General features: G+C 45.0%; 1 long non-coding RNA gene across 3 annotated transcripts in view; it reads left to right on the top strand.

Annotated features, from left to right (window-relative positions):
- Positions 1–14,149, top strand: part of LOC125300080 — a 99,433-nt gene extending 85,284 nt beyond the window's left edge. For all 3 annotated transcript variants that reach the window (XR_007194507.1, XR_007194508.1, XR_007194509.1), the window contains 3 exons: positions 8,088–8,198; positions 10,749–10,833; positions 13,604–14,149. This is a non-coding gene — a long non-coding RNA (uncharacterized LOC125300080). The remainder of the gene's footprint in view (positions 1–8,087; positions 8,199–10,748; positions 10,834–13,603) is intronic.
- Positions 14,150–14,509: the final 360 nt, after the last annotated feature.

The raw sequence follows: 14,509 nt of genomic DNA, 5'->3' as shown, positions 1-14,509 counted from the left end.
TTCTCTTCACGTCTCGGTCTAAATGTTACATAGCTTGTGCTGGAGCTACGAAACTGGCAAGATGCCAAGTCAAGTTATCATTCCCTGAGGGAACGACAGAGATCCGTGACAGCTGGACCTCTTGTATTGATTATATGACACCGGAGGTCATTTATGGCGTTTTGCGCACTGTTGAATGGGACATCAAACCTATTAACATCTTTTGGCACACGCATGTACCCAACAATCATAGTCAGTCCATCATCATTTGACAAGTGCCTCTATAGCTTAAGTGTGCACTCAGTGTAGAGCTTTTGCGCCATAAAAGGTATTATTTATCGTGCATCTGTATACTAGAGGCGCACACTGTTGTTTATTGGACGAAGACTCATATCTGTACATGTGCGAATGCACTGTGCATCCTCAGGTTAAAATGACAGATGACCAATGTGGAGCCAGATAGTAGTTGGACAGTGTTGGTATTTATCGGTGGGAAAATGAACACAAGACATTATTGATTATTTGTCATCTTCTGTTATCACTGTCGATCTTAAATAGCCTACTCTCTTCTTCTAAGAATACTGACAGTGCCCTAGGGAGCTTATTGTTTTGGCTCCAGGGTTTATCATATTTATGATTTGTTTGATCATTTGCCTATATGTGCAGGCTGTAATTCAGTAGTCTGTTGTATTCAGGGAACCACAAAACCACTAGTTAAAAATGAAATGACAACTACAGACACTTTCAAGCTGAATAAAAAAGTGAAGATTGTGTTTGAAACTTTGAGATCTTCCCATCTAGAAGTAAATAGGTCTATAATGATTCTGTGTTTTCAATCTTATTTAGCAATTTGTATTGATGGCATGAAGAGAATTTTACAGTTTGTGGCAAAAGAGAAAAAAAGAGGATGCAACATTTGCATTTTTGCTCAGTAGATTATTGCGGTTGCTGCTCCGCTTCTTTGGAGTAAGTAGGATAAGCTTAGAGTGCCTTGTCACCGTGGTAACTGCCAGAACAATTCAGTTGAAGTTTGAAGAGGTCAGCTTGCGGGGTCAACAACTTCAGCCGCTGCCTGTGCCAACTTCTGTTGGGCCTGGGACTTTTTGTGTGTGTGAGTGGTAGCCCCGGCCTAGCCCTGGGTGGTAGGCAATTCCAAGTCTGATATAAATTTTTTGAGTCAGTTTGCGGCCTAGGCACTCCAGGTGGCCTGTGAAATCGATTTTAACCCTGTGACCCTGTCTAGCAGAGGCACGGTTGACAACCTGGGTGAGAATTTAGCTAGCAATGACAGATTTCCCCCAAGTGCACTGAGAAGTGGGGGGTGGGGAGGAGGAGATGGGGTTCAGCAGTGATTTGTGTGTGTGTGTGTGTGTGTGTGTGTGTACTAGAAGAGGTCATTAAAAGCCTATTTAATAGTTTTTTTTTACAATGGCCAAAGAGGAGAGGGGATGAATGCATTTGCCATCCAGGAACTAGAGGATGTGGTTGCCTAGTCTGACTCAGAAGGATGTCTCTAGGCAGTCAGTGGTGACTGGATGTAATCAAACATTTTAGGTCTGAAAGTTTCTACAGGCATGTTTGATGCAAAGTGAGTCAACCTTACACTTTATTCAGCACTGTGTTTTATTCCTTTATCACATATTTACAGAAGTGGATCACAGACTGAAATTGCTGACCCTATGTTCATCAAGACTAAAATAATCACATGAAGCAAGTGCGTGAAGCACATATTGTTGGCAATATCCAATTAGTTTACATCAGAGAAGGTAAAGTGGTCACTCTACTTGACATTCACAGAGAAATTCACCTCACTTTTATTAGCAGACTTGTACCTCTGTAGTACGTGATCCAACATCCGGTTGACATGGTCTAGTTTTCATCAGGACAGAATCTGTCCAACCACAAGTGACAACATGGAGTCCTGGGGTGACGGCATTCTGTATTCCATTTGAATTGTGTGTTCTATGTCAGAAGAGGAACCTGCCATAACTATGATCACAACCATGGCCCTTTCATACATAGGAAAGGCATTTACATCTGATATTGGAAACTGACAACATTTTTATGATGTGATAATGTAATAGGGAAGTTCATATGTGTAGACATGGAGTTGTGGACAAAAGAGTTTTGAAATGTGTCTTTTGTACAGCCCTGAAATACGAACATTTGACAAAAGTGATGGAAATTAATTGCACATGTGTATTTGTGTGTAGCGTACTCTTGAATCAGTTTAAATAAAAAGCACAGCAAAAAAAAAAAACATTGAAAACTCAATGGCACGATTGTATTTTGGTGTATAGCATTGTTGAATCAGGCCGTATAAAATCCAGAGCAGAAAAGAAACATTCAAAACTTAACCTTCAGGCATATTTTTTGCATTGTTTTCTTCTCACAAGAGGCCAACACGAGGTAGCAATCCTTGAGCGTACTTCGCTGATCAGATCAATGCATCGGCATTAGTTCAGTCTGTCAGTGGTCCATTCAGCAGGAGGCGTCTCAAGGTCCCCTTCCCCTCCTCTCATTTTCACGTCGGGTCTTTAGACACAGACTGCAGGAAATGTCTTTGTGGCTGTGGCTGAATGTAAGACGTTTAGACCAGTGTCAGTGCAAGGATGGGCTCCACTGAAAGGTCCTTGGATGGCCCAAAAGGATGGTTGGTAAAAACACAGAGTGGCGCCTTAAATGACACATGCGTTGGGGGAGAGATGAACCTCATGTGCAGTGCCGCTAAAGTGTGCCTGTATCCAGTGCAGTGCATGTCAACTTTGTTTTTTGCGAGTCTTGTGTATGTGAAAGAGGGAGTGTGTGGGAGTGTGTGTGTGTGTGTGTGTGTGTGTGTGTGTGTGTGTGTGTGTGTGGTGGTAGGGGTTAAGGGGGGGTGGTGAACAAAGGCCAGCCCAGTCTCTTCAGCTTGACAGTGATCCCATTTGTTTCATGTTTAAAAGCTGATGCTGGGCATTTTCCGTGTGTGAGTGTGAAAGTGAGTGCGATTCGGCTTGTGTGAGCATGCGTTGGTGTGTGTGAGAGTGTATGAGAGAGAGAGTGTTTGTGTTGTCAGTGCCTCTGTGTGTGCGTGTGAGAGAGAGAGAGAGAGAGAGAGTCCAGAGTGTCCGCTCCAGTGGATTGTCTCTGATTGTGTTTGATTGCGTTTTGAGTGGCGTTTCCGTGCGGCTCCTGAGAGCTGGTGCTGAGCCTGTGCTGTCACGGCCCCCTGGGGAAAGGGGAGAGCACCGCGCCGAACATGCTCTCCAGCCCACTCCATTACACCAACCGCCAGGCACAGATAATACACACCCAAAACACACACTCATCAAGTGGGGCCATAATAGTCTGTTGTTAAATGTGTGTGGCAGGTCTGCCTTACGAGGTACGCCCTGAGCTGGGATATGGGCAAGATTTACACGTCATGCCATTATGGGATGTTACTAAAGTCGGCATGAGTTTTAAGTATCAATATTTTGTATTTGTAGTCAATTTCTGCAGTGTGTGTGTATGTGTGTGTCTGTGCTCGTGTGTATATGTGTATGTTGAGAGGGTATGTGTGTGTCTGTGCTCGTGTGTATATGTGTATGTTGAGAGGGTATGTGTGTGTCTGTGCTCGTGTGTATATGTGTATGTTGAGAGGGTATGTGTGTGTCTGTGCTCGTGTGTATATGTGTATGTTGAGAGGGTATGTGTGTGTCTGTGCTCGTGTGTGTATATGTGTATGTTGAGAGGGTATGTGTGTGTCTGTGCTCGTGTGTGTATATGTGTATGTTGAGAGGGTATGTGTGTGTCTGTGCACGTGTGTATATGTGTATGTTGAGAGGGTATGTGTGTGTCTGTGCTCGTGTGTATATGTGTATGTTGAGAGGGTATGTGTGTGTCTGTGCTCGTGTGTATATGTGTATGTTGAGAGGGTATGTGTGTGTCTGTGCTCGTGTGTATATGTGTATGTTGAGAGGGTATGTGGGTGTGGCTGTGCTCGTGTGTATATGTGTATGTTGAGAGGGTATGTGTGTGTCTGTGCTCGTGTGTATATGTGTATGTTGAGAGGGTATGTGTGTGTCTGTGCTCGTGTGTATATGTGTATGTTGAGAGGGTATGTGTGTGTCTGTGCTCGTGTGTATATGTGTATGTGTGTGTCTGTGCTCGTGTGTATATGTGTATGTTGAGAGGGTATGTGTGTCTGTGCTCGTGTGTATATGTGTATGTTGAGAGGGTATGTGTGTGTCTGTGCTCGTGTGTATATGTGTATGTTGAGAGGGTATGTGTATGTTGTCTGTGCTGTGTGTATATGTGTATGTGGGTGTCTGTGCTCGTGTGTATATGTGTATGTTGAGAGGGTATGTGTGTGTCTGTGCACGTGTGTATATGTGTGTGTCTGTGCTCGTGTGTATATGTGTATGTTGAGAGGGTATGTGTGTGTCTGTGCTCGTGTGTATATGTGTATGTGTGTGTCTGTGTCGTGTGTGTATATGTGTATGTTGAGAGGGTATGTGTGTGTCTGTGCTCGTGTGTATATGTGTATGTTGAGAGGGTATGTGTGTGTCTGTGCTCGTGTGTATATGTGTGTGTCTGTGCTCGTGTGTATATGTGTATGTGTGTGTCTGTGCACGTGTGTATATGTGTGTGTTGAGAGGGTATGTGTGTGTCTGTGCTCGTGTGTATATGTGTATGTGTGTGTCTGTGCTCGTGTGTATATGTGTATGTGTGTGTCTGTGCTCGTGTGTATATGTGTATGTTGAGAGGGTATGTGTGTGTCTGTGCTCGTGTGTATATGTGTGTGTCTGTGCTCGTGTGTATATGTGTGTGTGTCTGTGCTCGTGTGTATATGTGTATGTGTGTGTCTGTGCTCGTGTGTATATGTGTATGTGTGTGTCTGTGCTCGTGTGTATATGTGTGTGTGTCTGTGCTCGTGTGTATATGTGTGTGTCTGTGCTCGTGTGTATATGTGTATGTGTGTGTCTGTGCTCGTGTGTATATGTGTATGTGTGTGTCTGTGCACGTGTGTATATGTGTATGTGTGTGTGTCTGTGCTCGTGTGTATATGTGTATGTTGAGAGGGTATGTGGGTGTGGCTGTGTTTGCCCACCCAAACTAATGACATAGATCAGTCCCATAGCCTGGTCACATCATCAGTGTTTTCCATAAACTCCATTAGGCTTGCCTATTCTGCATTTCTCAACCTCTCCTCTGTCAACACTTCTCTGGGCTAAAGGTGGTCAGTGACTGTGCTCCTATGCAAATATTTCCCCAGGCAATGTGTGGAGGTGAAAACTGCTCTCGGCAGATTGCAGTTCAGTCGGACTAGTCCACAGAAATCCACTTAGAGTACTCCAACATCCACTCCTCTTTTATCAACAAGTAACTTCCCTCTTCTTTACTTCCTGCTCTCTCTCTCTCTCTCTCTCTCTCTCTCTCTCTCTGCTGAAGCAAAATGTTTTAGTTCCTGTTTGTATCAGACATTTGAGCAAGGAGAAACAAACAAGTCAACATGATCTGTCGTTCTACTTGTCAACTGTGATCATTTATGCACCGGTGGTTATTCTCAACAACAGCATTCATAATAGTTTCAATGCCAATCAGCATATACAGAAATACATTTTGAAATGATCTTTTATACATAGATAGGAAACATTAAGACCACACTGTTGAATGGTATTAGACATTTAGTTGGTAACAAACACAAAGAAAGCCATCTATTTTCTACCTCACGACTTTGTAACTCTGACTGGGAAGCATTTGACCTTGTACAAAGTAGATGACTTTGTTGTATTTGTTACCAATTAAATGTTTAACAGCATTCAATGGTTTCCCTCTTTTTATATGTGTATATATATATATATATATATATATATATATATATATATATATATATATGTGCATGTATAAATGTGGTTGTGTGAATGGTTATGTGTTTATGTTGAAGTTTTTGTATGTTGAGATGCCTTAACTTAATGTGTGTCATTGCCTGTGTCTGTCTGTGCGTGTTGTGTTGTGTTTGCGCTACTACCATTGTGTGTGTGTGTGTGTGTGTGTGTGTGTGTGTGTGTGTGTGTGTGTGTGTGTCTGTGTGTGTGCGTGTGTGTGAGTACTCGTGTGATGATGATTAATGAGGTATTTTTGGCAAGTTGGCATTACTCATCAGTACCATGGCAGTTTTGTTTCAAAAGTGCTGGTGCTGGGGAATGGGGGGATTTTGGGCCATCAGCAGTGTGTGATGTCAGCACGCAGGACAACAAAAGAGGAGCCCAAATCCACACAGGGACACAGCCAGGGACACAGCCCTCCTTTCACACAGCCAGACCGACAAGCACACCAGGCCAGAGCCCCGCGCCCAGAGCACCACACTCTGCTGGTTCAGCTCCCCCAACCAACCACCCGACTCTCCCTTTAATAAAGAAAGAAAAAAACATTGCTATGAGTTTTTTTAATTATGTTTTTGTTGATGGAAATACAACCATTTGTTTTTTCAGTGCATTGTTGCCTGAGAAATGGTTTCGTTCAACAATGCGTCATCAATTTAGCTCATTAAAGTCTTAATAGAATAATTTGTGTGCCAAAGGCTCAAGGTGGGCTAGTTGTAAACAGATGCCTTTGTTTTCAATCACTGGCACTAATAGAACATATTTGGTATAACATGGGTTTTACGGTTATGGTGCAATTAGAAAAGTGAGTGCTTTATTAACATTTCCAGTGCAGGATTTGAGCATTAAGAAGACAGGTGATAAGGCTTCACAGCTGGAAATTGGATCCCACATGTCTGAAACATGTACGTGCCACTTATTAATTTCTCATACCTGGGGTTGAAATGGTAAGAGAATTAGAGGGCCATTCAAACTAGATGCACACCTTTATTTGTTTAATACTGTGGCGGTGACATGCCAAAGCCTTTCGTGTTTTTCCTTGCAAATCAGGATTACACACAGAGAGTTCCAGCACAGCAAAAGTGGTTACTGTTAATGTGCTGTTCAAGACACACAGCAGCTCCAGGAACCAGTCATAAATCCTTAGTCTCATAGACGTTGAAAAGAGGCATATGAGTGTTGGACTAGTTTCATATAGGATATTAAATGTAAAGTACACCTGTAATCTATAGCAGCGCAAAGCTAGACAAATATAGCATATGCTCATAAATCTTCATCATGTTTTGTTGAGGAAGTGAGACAAATCAATTGACAAATGCTTTACTGACAGTTGGAAGACAATGACCAAGCCAGAGAATTGGCTGGACTTTATCTTTCAGAGTGTTGGGAATTTGTTATATGTGTAATAACCTGTTTTATTTGGAGCGTAATGACCAGGAAATGAATGGGCAGGTGGCACAGACATCCCAAACACACAATCACATTAAGTGATGTTGAACCTACTGTACAACTTGACATAAACTACGTATTGCAATTAACTTTGCTATGCGTGAACTTTAGTTGATGCTTCAACTTGTTTAATGGCTGATGCCCGATGCTCACATACTAGTGCCTCTCTCAAGGTCCTCTTCAGACAAGCCCTTAAAGTCCACCATTCTCTAACTGGCTCCAGAGCAATGCGGGTTGAAACGCATTGATGGATCTTCAAGGCAGTGCATTGTGGGACTGGCCATACACCCACCACAACCACCACCCCTCCCCACTGCCATCCGCACAACCAAGAGCCCTTTATGAAGGAGGGGATTATGATGGCAATGCCTTGCAGTTGATCTGCAGGATCTTGCGTTGTGGAAGGAGATAAGTTGTGTAATTGTGACAGTACTGTAGCACAGCGGCGGCCATTCATTAAGGACCCCCGTCTGTAATAAACTTGCGGGAGGGACTAATGGCAGCTGTGTCGCCGAGATAGACACAAGGCCACTCTTTCTGTGCGAGAGCGCTACTTTGTCATAGGCTCCGTCTGTATGCGAAAATCCTCTGATTGTACAAGCCAGCCCTGAAATTCCAATAGACATTTGTTTTGGGGGGCAAACAAGAGTCTCTCTTTGAGTACATTGAGAGGGAAAAAACAGCATTGGAAACAAATGAAACCCAGATCACATTGGGATGTTTTAGTTCATTTCAGGGGGGAAAAGCATACAGACGATTATATGAGTTCAATGGAGAGTCACTGAAAATTGTTCATCTTTTCTTGTTCAGGTATGCCAACATCTGCAGCATCTCAGCAGAGAAAGGTGCCATGAATAGTGAAGCCAGTGAAGCCCTCTTAAGATTTGCTTGGCAGTCCAAAGATACAGATGGGAACTGAAGGTAAATGGTCTTTAACAACCTTGAAAATAGTTTCCATTTTCTCTTAGTTTGTAGAATCCCACTAAATAAGTTGCTCATGTCCTCGAGATGCTCCTGGGAGTGCAGAGGTTGCAGTATCACTCTGTTGGGGTGCATAACCCATAGTGCTCCTCAGTGGGCTCAGCCCTTCCCATCCCGTAGTGTGTGCAGTCAGCCACACCTCTGCATTCCTCCCATATGCTGATCTGGTACAAGGCATCATATAGAACCCCATCATGCAAATCCTCCTGCCTACAAACCCCATTGTCTGGCCAAGCACAAGCCAGAATAGGCAGAATTCCAGGAGCCGTTTCTTTTTTTGGTTCAGAGTGTTTGACAGGAGTGGAATGTGATGTGACTTCATGGTTGCAGGTGACATTTCCCACAAGGGCCTGTCCCTTGTTTGAGTCCCTTGACTGTCGTGTCAATGTAGCCCACTGCCCTACCTCCTCTGCCTCCCAATTCAGAAGTCAAGCGGGCTAGTGGATCGTGGGCGGACGGGTGGGCCTGGTGGGTGTCTGGAGTGAGGGGGCCTAAGCTGAGCTGCACTTGCGCCTTGTGGAATGTGTCGTGTCCCCGTGAACTATTTCCTGCTTTGTCTTATGACGGCTGTTTGGCAATCCGTGGAGTTCCTTCTCCCTGGCCCTCTCACGGCTGGAGTATTGACACACTGTCAGAACTGGAAATGAGCCAGGAACAATGGCATTCCTCCATGGCAATGGGCCACTATAGGTGCATTTACCTTTAAGTTAGATGCAGGTCAGGAAGTCTGAGAGTAAATGGAAAGAATAAACAGTTGTCCAATCCCAGACTACGGGATGACCACTACCACAAGACTCAAATTGTATAATTTCATAGATAATTATCTTTTACAGTGAAAAAAAGTCAGGTTTTAAATGTATTGATTTATAATAGAAACAGCATAATTGTCATGGGAATACAATATTAAGAGGTGAAAGCAATATGTGGTATATCTCAGCTATGAAAGAGAAATGTGCTTTTTTATTTGTACAGCTTGAGAGTGGCTCAGAACTCAAACAAACTCCCACAAGGATATTTGCCATTGCTAAGGCAACTCAGGACGGTTAAGAATGGACTAATTAGAACAAAAGCAGGCTTTGCTGGTGTTCATATTTCTCTGAGGACAAATACCTCTTCGGACCACACATCCTCCTTTTTTTGGATAATCAATCAAACCCGTATTTGCTTTGGAGGGAGCTGTAATATTGGAAATGAACTGGCACTTTGCTGATAAAGCTACACAGCTCCGATTACATCACATTAGTTTGGAGAGTCTGCTTTCTCAAGAGACTCCAAACACTCATGCTTGGTCATCATTTGCATCATTTCCTGTAGGACTTTTATGTAGGACAGAACTTTTAACAGGTGTGTGAGATTCAAATAGAGTTTTACAGTGTGTCTTATCCTATCTCAAATGTAGCACACAATATTCTGCCAGTGATATTCTGTGTACACACTCTCTGCCCATACTGGTCAGTTTTGCCACCCGGCCACCACAGGTGTAGAGATGGCCTCACAGACCTAGCGGTGTCCCAGAGACAGCAGGCTGCTCCAACTAAATGCACAAGGACAAGTGGGACTGTGTCCATCTGCCCAGAATTTGTTCCAGTCGTGCCCCCAGCTGCACTGTGAGGGGACGGCGGGACTTTAGGCCACATGTTTGTGACACCGGGAGTTTGATGAGGAGTTTTTGTGAAGTGGGGTGGGGGGGGCAGGAAGGTGGAGAGGCTCCTGCAGCACCACCCAGCATGGGGCTTCAGGGGGAATTTGTGGAGGAAGGGGGGTTGGTTTGGGAAAGAGGGGGGCATGGGAGGCGGTGCCCTGTCTACAGGCCTTTGTCACTGTGGGGGGAGAGGCACAGTGGCCCTGCAGGGAAGGAAACGCAGCAGTCTCCCTCACCTCCCCTCCACCCCCATCACCACCCCAGCGTCCTACTCCCTCTTCTCCAACGGCAACGGGGCAGGGGTGGGGAAGAGCACATTACATGCTTGCAAATCAACTCACCGCTTTCATTTGTACTTTGCCAGGCCTGTGAGGAGATGAACATGCACAGCGCAGACAACACTGGAACATTTATGTCTCCCAACAGTCAGGAGTGTAGTCAGTGCAATCACGTAGACACAAACATCAACTTTATTGGTGTTACGCTCTCTAAAAACGTGTTTGTGGAACTCCAAGCACTTGGTGAAACTTTGTGCCGTGTTTGTTTGGTTGACCAGAGGTGATCGCAGTGTGGAGGAGAATCCTGCTGAAACCCAGTGAAATGACTAGCGGAGGCCCCTGGGAAAACTCTGTTGTGTGGGTTAATAATCCCCTGACCCCACATCCACAGCACATATTTAGCCCAGTTTACACACTGACAAAACTTTAGCACTGATCTGGGATGGGCATCTCCTTTGATGCTAACAAGACATAATGTGATGGCAGTTGTACTTTCACCACAAATTCACTCCCCTCTCCTCTCTTTCTCTCTCTCTGTCTTTCTGTCTCTTTATCTCTCCTTTCCCCTAGTTTCTCCCCAGCACAACTGTGATAATTGGATTTTGCGGACACCTGTATGAGTGCAGTATATCCAGGGGATTATAAGCAGGGATGGGTGAGTCAACTCTAATTATTGTCACATTAACCCGTACAAACCGCCAGCCCCCAACCACCCCCCCCCCCAACCCAGCGAATCAGGCCCGAGCGGGTGCTCGTCAGAACCCCTCAGCCCGCCACAGGCCTCGCAGACCCACCGAGTTTCCCAGGGAACCACAGCCAGGGAGAGAGGGAGAGAGAGAGGGAGGGAGGGGGGAGGGGAGAGAGAGAGAGGGAGGGAGAGGGAAAGAGAACTGGAGGGACAGAGGGAGAGGGAGAGACAAGCGACAGAGGAGCCCCACTGTTGGAGTTCCCCTCTGTTCCCCTCCACTAGTTATTTCAGTTGCTCCCGCACAGTGAGCCCAGGAGCAGAACATTCCCACCCCTGCAAACACTGTAGCAGTAATACATACATATATACTTACTGAAATAAATAAATAAATATCATCTCATCTCTTAACTCATCACAGTCTTTTACACAGAACAGCCATGTGCTGCGTTATTTACATAACTCAAGAGCTTGAGAGTTTGATGTGCTGGCTCATGTAACTCAAACGTCCCACTTGTGGCTCGGAGGAAAGAGGAACTCGGACAGTGTTTGTAAACAGCGTTTGGCGTAGTGTTTCTGGCAGGACAGAGGTGAACAGGATTCTATTCACGCCTGTTTACTCACACCCAGGTGGTGGTAGGGGTTGCCTGGCACTCAGGGAGTTGTTTTGTGTTTATGCTTGTGTGTGAGTGTGTGTGTTTGTGAGAGAAAGAGAGAGAGAAAGAGAGAGAGATTGTGTGTAGTTGGGGGAGGGGGTGTATTGAATGAGCGATGAGCAGAACGGACAGGGTCGTATGCCATCAAAAGAACTGCCCCTCCACCCCCACCACCCCTGCCCCAACCCCACAAACTTCAGGGAGCTGAGAGGGACAGGACAGGGGCTCACAAGGTGTCCACAAGGGGCAGGTAATTTATCAGGCAGGGCCAGCCAGCAGGACCTTCCCATGGTCACCTCGCCGAGAGGGAATACGTAATGAGCTGGAGGGCTCCGCATTTGCCTACGGCTGATTAGCCCCGAACAATGGGGCCAAACAGAACCTCGCAGCGCTCACAATGGTGACTGCAAAGCCTCAAGGCGTTGTCTCCATATTTTTAGAGGAGGAGAAGACGAGAGAGAGAGAGAGAGAAAGAGAAGGGAAGAGGGAAAAAGAGAAATACAGAAACACAGAGGAAGGGAAGGAGAGAGAAACGGAGTGAGGGAGAGAGGAAGAGAGACTGGCAAGAAAGACAGAGTGAGAGAAAGAGGGAGAAAGGGAGGGGAAAGTGAACAAGACTGGAGTTGACTAGACTGTGTGGTTCTTCATTAGTCAAAAACAGAGCTTCAGCCATCTCCTTGTTTATACTCTGTTGATGTGATGAAGCATGGACGGGCTAGTACAGCGGAACACAGGCCTGATGTTAGGGAACTGAAAAGAGTTCTGTTGCCAATTGTACTGTTGATAGAATGATGTCTCAAACAGCTGACAAGAAGGGCTGCATTCAAATATGATGTTTGTTAAATAATTTAGTGTAATATAGTTATTTTAGTAGTAGTAGTAGTAGTAGAGTTAATATTGTTTTAGTGTAGGAAAGAAATTTAGTTTAGTTGTGATTCAGGCACGTGTAGGCCAGTTTTAACACATGCAAGGGAAGTTGGAGAATAAAGCTTGTTTTTGGCAGTCATTAACAGTGTCATTACATGCTTAGCGTAAAGCTACTCATCACTGATTACCATCCATACATTAAAACAGAGTGTGAACATTATAGTACCAGTTAAATCAGCAACCCCCTTCTTTAAGCGACAGAATACTTTGTAATCTCAACTCTGCAATTAGTCCAAATGACTGTGAGATCAACTTCATTAAGGGCTTTTTCCCCCTCGAACCGAAGGTACCGGCTTGCCCAAATGTTCAATCTCTGTGGAGAGCATATCTCTTTGGACGAGCTCTCCTAAATTAGTTTCCATATCAGTTAGAGCCAAGAGCTCTCCCCCACCCCCGCACTTCTCACTATAAACTTGAGCTGTGATAGAGAGAACCTCTGGAATATTTATTATGATTATAGGAGGCAAATCCACAAAGGCCATTTTTGCCCTTCACTCTCACGTTCTACCATTGCGACTTGTGTTCTTCCAATTACCTAATGCCATTTAAATACACGGGGCCGGGCGTTTGCACTTGACTGGAGTGGGGGAGCCAAGAGAAGTCACGCTTAATTGTATTTCATAAATTATAATGAAAGCCCATCGGAATAAGCTTGCTGTAATAAAATGATAAAATGGACAATTATGGGGGGAAATTCAGGCACCGTCATTTTCTAAACACACTCAAGAGAGTGTGCTTAAGCTGGCTATGTGTTGAAGTGGAGTGTCCTCAGGAGGGCCTGAAAGGACACAAAATGATCACTCTTTCAATCACGGGGATATACTTCAGGTCAGGACTGGGCAATATGGCAGATCACTGGTGAAGTGTGTGTTTATATGCAATACAATTCTTTGATGTTAATTTATTTTCATTACTATTGTTTCTCCTGTGAGATTTTGTTGAACTCTGCCTATATTTATTGGTAATGTTATCATATTGAATAGTTCTTGCTGACTTCCCATTGTGAATACACATTATTTGTGTACATAAATATGTGTGTGTGTGTGTGTGTGTATGTGTCTTAATGTGTGTGTGTGTGTGTGTGGAGTGGGTGTTTCACAGAGGGCCTGAGGGCAAACACAGGGACTGTAAATCAATAACGCTGTGTCTCTTTGCAGGGGGAGCGTGGCTGTTTGCTGTCCTCGGTGTCACTTCCTTCAAGCATACAGATAACTGGCCTGGCCTGCAGAGATAGCAGCCCTCTATCACATCAAGAGCTGCTCAAATCCCCAGACAGAGTGTTTGTCTTAGGGGACGGGGTCACACACACACACACACCTGTGACTGGGACATGGAAGCCTCCCTCTGCTCAAGGTGTCTGAATGAGGGCTTGTGTGTGTCAGAGAAATGGGGAACCAGTGAGTGTGCTTACATGTGTATGAGTGCATGAATGTGTGTGTGTGTGTGTGTGTGCGCCTGGACCCATGTAATATGTGTGTCTCTTGGCCCGCAGTCATGGTAGGCAGTGTGGTGAATCAAGGTGTCATCTTCTAGTGGTCAGGAAAGCCAGCTGTGTGTGTGCGTGCACGCGCATCCCTTTTGTGTTGGCACATGTGTTCCATGCTGTTGTCCGTGTGTGAACCATTCTCTGCTGGCAGAGGAAGACAGCTGTGTGTGTCCATATATAATGTACATGTGTGTGTGTGTGTGTGTGAGAGAGAGAGAGAGAGTGTGTGTGAGAGAGAGAGAGAGAGAGAGAGAGAAAGATGCATGTTAGTATTAAGTGTTGTAAAATGACATATGATCTGTTGCTGGCATGTGCACAGCAGGGTCTGAACTGTTGAATGTTGTGTGTGGAGGTGTCATCTGCTGGTAGCTGAGAGAGACAGCAGTGAGTGTGTGTGCGTCTGTGCGTGTGTGTGTGTGCGTGTGTGTGTGTCGATGTGAGAGGCAGCTCCACTGACAGTACCATGTCAACAGAGCGCTTGCTGCTGCCGCTCCGATCCAGGTGCAGACCAAATGAGTCATCAGAACCTCCTGGCCAAAGCAAACAGGATTTATCATGGCTATTTGCCATACAATCA

Source organism: Alosa alosa, chromosome 9 (genome assembly GCF_017589495.1).
Source record: "Alosa alosa isolate M-15738 ecotype Scorff River chromosome 9, AALO_Geno_1.1, whole genome shotgun sequence".
Lineage (NCBI taxonomy): Eukaryota > Metazoa > Chordata > Actinopteri > Clupeiformes > Clupeidae > Alosa > Alosa alosa.
This window is presented reverse-complemented; position numbering and strand designations above follow the sequence as displayed.